Here is a 6,930-nt window from a genome sequence, read left to right on the forward strand (position 1 = left end):
TCCCAGGTGGTTGAAGCTGAAACGCTACACTGAGGTTACTGGACATTGCTCTCGCTTGTGAGGTCATTTGGCTCCTCAGTGCTGACATAGCCATCCACCTTCTTGGGGTCTCTTTGGATATTGCCTTCCTTAGCCTGGAGTCTCTCTGACCCTTTGTTGTTTCACTAGCTGGGCAGTTGAGGTTATTCTGTACCATGGCTTGCTTTCGTCAAGTAAAATGGATCTGTGCTGTTTGCGGATTTCAGACTGTCTGTCTGACTATCTGGATGGTGTTTTCTAGAGTCAGATCTTCTTTGGCCTGTACTATGTCTGGAAGGGCCTCGTCACCCACTCTGGCAACAATTTGAGCTCTTACGAGTTCTGACTTAAGGTCACCTTAGTTACAACCTTCAGCCAATCCATATAATTTGTTTATAAGAATTAATCCATTCTCCTGTTGGGCACGTTTGTTGAATTCTGTGCTCTCCAGAATTTTGTTGCTTAGATTAAAATATGCATCGAATAATTTTAGAACTTCATCAGATTTATCTGAGAATTTGTTTATTCTTTGCCTCACAATAATATCAGCTATCGGACCTACTGAATCAAGTAGTGTATTGGCTTGTTCAGCTTCTGCTTTTTTATCTAATCCTGAAATTATCATGTATCTTGAGAATCTTTTCCACCAAAAAATTCCCAATTTTTGTTTGGTCTGGCCCTTTGATCAGTCCAAATTAGTCTGGTAATGTTGATTTGTTGTCCATGGTTGCTTTAAACTTCAGCTGAGTACAGCTTTAAATGCTGCGCAAGTTTTAAAGATGGTGCTGCAGTACCAAAGAGTTTTCCCAGAATTATTGCATTTTGACAGGCTGCCGTGGTGATGGCATTCCTGACCTCTTTTTGGGGTTTTGTGTTTTTTGCAGCGATTTGTTAAATCTACAACTTGGGGCCTTCCCTGAGAGATCAGAGGATTTTCGATTTTACAGTTGATTCCCAGCTTTGGCTGAGGTTCTTAAACCTTTTTTATTCTTATAACAACCTCGGCCGTCACGTGGTATGGTGCCGACTCTGAACCTGAACTGGCCTTGGTGATTTTGGAAACAGGCTGCTCTGACTTTTTTTCAGCAGTGAAACTTTTTAAGTTAGTCCTGACTTAGAACTGAATTTTTTTGCTCACCCCTGCTTAGGTCCTTTGACTCTGCACTCTGTGGGCATTCACAATGGACCTCCATGAGATCTTTTTGGAGTTCTCAGCTGCACAGTAGAGTTTTTCTTCTGTCTTTCAACTTCTAATTCTGCAATGGAGCTTCTTTCAGGTGATATCTATCTGTGTCTTCACTTCAGGTGCTTTTAATGGGGTCAGAATGGTGTTCTTTAGTTTTCCAGCATTTGAATTTCTGTTGCAGTTTCTCTGAGGCTCTGGGTTTTTCCATTCACTGCCACCATGTCGTATGTTCATTAGGTTTCACAAAGAGGTTGAGTCTTTTATGGTTGAATGTTAAGTGTTTATTGATAACACATGCCTATGTACATATATACAGGGTATAGCCCAAGCTATGAGCTAACTCCATGCTTGCTTCTACACAGGTCTCTGTCCAGTCCACAACTGACTCTTGTCTCAGGTCATGTGTCTCCTGATATCACATTGTGGCCGGTACTGTTTCCCAGTCCCACATCAACCCTTGCTATGCCAGATACCCTTGAACTGCACAGTAGTCATAAAATAACCAATCCTCAAAGCCAAAATATTATGCTCAGTCCCATGAGCCCTAATTTTGTGTAGTAATTTCTTATGCTCCACCATATCAAATGCTTTGTGAAAATCCAAATACACTATATCCACTGGTTCCCCTTCATTCACTTTGCTCATTACACCCTCAAGATACTCTTAGCAGATTTGTCAAACATGATTTCCCTTTTATAAAAATAAAAGCAAAATACTGCAGATGCTGGAAATCTGTAACAAAAACAAAAATTGCTGGAAAAACTCAGCAGGTCTGACAGCATCTGTGGAGAAGAAGAGAGTTAACGTTTCGAGTCCGTATGACACTTCATTAGAACTAAAGAGAAATAGAAATGTGGTGAAATATAAGCTGTTTAAGGGGGGGTGGGACAGTTGGAACTGGATAGAGGGCCAGTGATAAGTGGAGGCAAAGGAGAGATTGTCATAAACAAAAGGTCAAAGGGGTTTTGACAGTGGTGATATTAGCTAAAGGATGTGCTAATGGTGACATTAAGGGTAGAAAGCAGGATGAGCAAGTGACAGGTGGCCTTGGGGTGGGGGAAGGGATCGAAATAAAAGGTGGAGATAAAACAATGGATGGAAATAAATTTTAAAAATAATAGAAATAGATGGGAAATGAAAAAAAAAATTTAAAAATTTAATAATTATTAGAAAAAAGGGGGTGAGGATGGAGGAAAGAGTTCATCATCTGAAGTTGTTGAACTCAATGTTAAGTTCAGAAGGCTGTAAAGTGCCTAATCAGAAGATGAGGTGCTGTTCCTCCAGTTTGCGTTGAGCTTCACTGGAGCAATGCAGCAGGCCAAGGACATGTGGGCATGAGAGCAGGGTGGTGTGTTGAAATGGCAAGCGACAGGAAGGTCTGGGTCATGCTTGCGGACAGACCAAAGGTGTTCTGCAAAGCAGTCACCCAGTCTGCGTTTGGTCCCTCCAATGTAGAGGAGACTGCATTGGGAGCAGCAAATGCAGTAGTCTAAATTGAGGGAGGTGCAAGTGAAGTGCTGCTTCACTTGAAAGGAGTGTTTGGGCCCTTGGACGGTGAGGAGAGGGGAAGTAAAGGGGCAGGTGTTGCACCTTCTGCGGTTGCTTGGGAAGGTGCCGTGGGAGGGGGTTGAGGTGTAGGGGGTGATGGAGGAGTGGAACAGGGTGTCCTGGAGGGAACGATCTCTGTGGAATGGCGCCGGAGGGTGAAGGGAAGATGTGTTTGGTGGTGGCATCATGCTGGAGTTGGCGGAAATGGCGGAGGATGATCCTTTGAATGCGGAGGCTGGTGGGGTGATAAGTGAGGACAAGGACCCTATCATGGTTCTGGAAGGGAGAGGAAGGTTTGAGGGCGGATGCGCGGGAGATGGGCCGGACACGGCTGAGGGCCCTGTCAACCACCGTGGGTGAAAAACCTTGGTTAAGGAAGAAGGAAGACATGTCAGAACTGTTTTGGAAAGTGGCACCATCAGAATGTGGGGGCGGGGAATCTGAGAGAATGGGATGGAGTCCTTACAGGAAGCGGGGTGTGAGGAGATGTAGTCGAGGTAGCTGTAGGAGTCGGTGGGCTTGTAATGAATATTGGTGGATAGTCTATCACCAGAAATTGAGACAGAGAGGTCAAGGAAGGGAAGGGAAATGCCAGTGATGGACCATGTGAAAATGATGGAGGGATGGAAATTGGAAGCAAAATTAATAAATTTTTCCAGGTCCAGACGAGCATGAAGCAGCACCGAAGCAATCATCGATGTACCGGATTAAGAGTTGTGGGAGGGGGCCTGAGTAGGACTGGAACAAGGAATGTTCCACATACCCCATAAAGAGACTGGCATAACTGGGGACCATGCGGGGACCCATGGCCACAGCTTTTATTTGGAGGAAGTTAAACGCGTTTAAGGAGAAATTGTTCAGTGAGAGAACAAGTTCAGCCAGATGGAGGAGAATGGTGGTAGATGGGGATTGTTCGGGCCTCTTCAAGGAAGAAGCAGAGAGCCCTCCGACCATCCTGGTGGGGAATGGAGGTGTAGAGCGATTGGACGTCCATGGTGAAGAGGAGGCGGTTGGGGCAAGGGAACTGGAAATTGTTGATATGATGTAGGGCATCAGAGGAATCACGGATGTAGGTGGGAAGAGACTGGACTAGGGGAGAGAGAATGGATTCAAGATAGCGAGAAATGAGTTCCGTAGGGCAGGAACAGGCTGACACGATCGGTTTGCCGGGACAGTCCTGTTTGTGGATTTTGGGTAGGAGATAGAAGCGGGCTTTCCGAGGTTGGGAGACTATGAGGTTGGAAGCTGTGGAGGGAAGATCTCCAGAGGAGATGAGGTCAGTGACAGCCCTGGAAACAATGGCTTCATGTTCAGTGGTGGGGTCATGGTCCAGGGGGAGGTGGGAGGAAGTGTCTGCGAGTTGACGCTCAGCCTCTACGAGGCAGAGGTCAGTGTGCCAGACAACAACAGCACCACCTTTGTCAGCAGGTTTGATGACAAAGTCAGTGTTGGACCTGAGAGAACAGAGTGCAGCAAGTTCAGAAAGAGACAGGTTAGAGTGGGTGAAAGGAGCAGAGAAATTGAGACGACTGATGTCAGACCGACAGTTCTCAATGAAAAGATCAAGAGAAGGTAAGAATCCAGAGGGAGGGGTCCAAGTGGAGGGAGAATATTGGAGGTGGGTGAAAGGATCCGTTGAATGGGGGAGGACTCCTGCCCAAAGAAGTGAGCACGGAGATGAAGGCGGCGGAAAAAGAGTTCAGCATTGTGCCGAGCCCGAAATTCATTGAGATGAGGAATAAGGGTATGAAACTGAGTCCTTTGCTGAGCAAAGCATCGGAGGGGTGTTCCTTTTGTTTATGATATCTTTGGCAATCTCTACTTTGCCTCCACCTATCACTGGCCCTCTATCCAGCTCCACCTGTCCCACCCCCCTTAAACAGCTTATATTTCACCACATTTCTACTTCCCTTTAGTTCTGATGAAGAGTCATATGGACTCGAAACATTAACTCTGTCTTCCTCTCCACAGATGCTGTCAGACCTGCTGAGTTTTTCCAGCTATTTTTGTTTTTGTTCCCTCTTATAAACCTGTGTTAACTCTGTCCAGTCATATGATTTTCTGAGAGGCCTTGCCGTTGACTGATTTCCTTTTCCCTCTTGAACATCAGTGTTACAGTCGCTAGGGAGCTTTCTAGAATCTAGGGAATTCCAGAAGATCAAAACCAATGCATCCACTATCGCTGCAGCCAAATCTTTTAAAACCCTAGGATGTAGGCCATCAGTTCCAAAGAATTTGTCGGCTATCAATCCCATTAAGTTTTTCATTCTCGCTAGGTCCCTTGGTTCCCCACTGTAACCAGAATTCTTTTGTGCCTTCTGCCCTGAAGACTGGTTAGCCACAATTGGACTACTTTTCCTGTGGTGTTTTGATATCTTAACAGTTGCAAATTATGAATTAATTCTTTAAATGTTTGCCATTGCTTATCTGCTGCTATCTTTTAATCTAGATTCCCAGTTGACCATGGTTATGTGGTTGGTTGTGTAATATTATAAGTGGGAGTTAGCACTGGCTAAATTGCTCTTGCAGAGAGCTGCACAGACTTGACTGGTTGATTGGCCTCCTTCTGTGCTGTAACTATTTTGATTCTACAAGGAATTGCATTTCCCATGACCATGACTTAATTTCCCAGGGGATTGTTATTTCAGATGTTTAATTTTGAAGTTTATCAAACATTTGGAAGTTAAGAATTGAAACTTTTTCTCTTAGTAACATACAAAAATATCTGGCCATTGACTGACTATCCTGGGTTTATCACTCATACAATAGAAGCAGCTCTGTCTCCTGTTCACTCTGATCCCTGTCAACTGACAATCTCTTGTTATCAGCAGCAGCACAACAATTCTGCACCTTTACCATTCCAGTGTTGTTTCCAATCATGGTGTAGGAGACAGACTTCTCAGTGCACTGAGGACTAGTTCAGGCTGCACAAGAAGACCAGGTTGTTGTGAAACTGGTCATCGTGAGCTTTATTTTCTTATGAAACACTAGAGGGAATTCTGTTGAGGGGTCATGAGGACTCGAAACGTTGACTCTTTTCTTCTCCGCCGATGCTGCCAGACCTGCTGAGTTTTTCCAGGTAATTCTGTTTTTGTACTAGAGGGAATGGGTTGTTCAGACACTGATCCCCATCGTATTGCTGAGACATGAGTGGTGGCAGAGAATGGTGCTATGGGGAGGAGTGTTGGGGCTGTAATGGAGACCTTGCTGCTATCTGTATTTTAAGAACTCCCAGTGATTCAGGTTCACCCCAATGATGGTCCAAAGTAAAAGGAAGCAGGTGATTGGTGCACATGTTGTATATCGGCTAATTTGATAGTTTGCTGATGAATTGTGCTTTAATAATAGGATCATTTAATATAATATATACACATGGATTATTATAGAGAATTAAGCTCAACTATAAAGCGTTACAACTGAAGATAGCTTCAGAATGTTTGGTTTATATAATCACTTTTCTGTAGTATCACAATATTCTTGCACAGTAAAGAATCTGCTTACATTTATATAGCAACTTGTCACATCCTCTTGATGTCTATTTATCACCTTAAATATTCCAGAGTCCTCCTTGCCCAGTGCCAGCCTCCTCCCTCTACAAAAAAACCTGGCCCCAACACTCTTGCATGTGTTCAGCCCTCTAGTTCCTCTTTCTCTCCAACATTGTCTCTGACTAATAGAAACTCTCCAACCTGTTAACTTTAAAATGATCTCCGAGTCCCTCACTCCATCTGAACTCTACAACCTTCACCATCCTGAGAATGCTCTGCTCCTTTGACTTTTGAATTCTGTACATGTCCCTACCCCATCCCAATATTAGTGACATAACTTTATGTTCTGGGTTTCTTCCTGTATATTTCTCAGCCTCTCTGTCTACCTTTTAAAAGCTTTCTCAGTCAACTCTGAATCTGTCCCTTTCTGTTTTGTGTTTCCTTAACTCTATTTAGTTTCATTAACAATTCCTCCATGATAGCAGGACCTGGACAACACCTGGGCTACTGCTACCATTAACCAAAGAAGCTTAACTGGACCAGCCATATCAACATCATAGCTATAAGCCTCTGATATGCCAATGGTAGCCAGAGTTGAAGTGTCTTCTCTGTAATGAGTGTGTTGGGCTCACTGTTTGTTAGTAAGCAGAATACCCAACACTGCCTTGTGAATTAACAATCCTGGTCTCA

The sequence above is a fragment of the Cetorhinus maximus genome, chromosome 9 (assembly GCF_964194155.1).
Source record: "Cetorhinus maximus chromosome 9, sCetMax3.hap1.1, whole genome shotgun sequence".
NCBI lineage: Eukaryota > Metazoa > Chordata > Chondrichthyes > Lamniformes > Cetorhinidae > Cetorhinus > Cetorhinus maximus.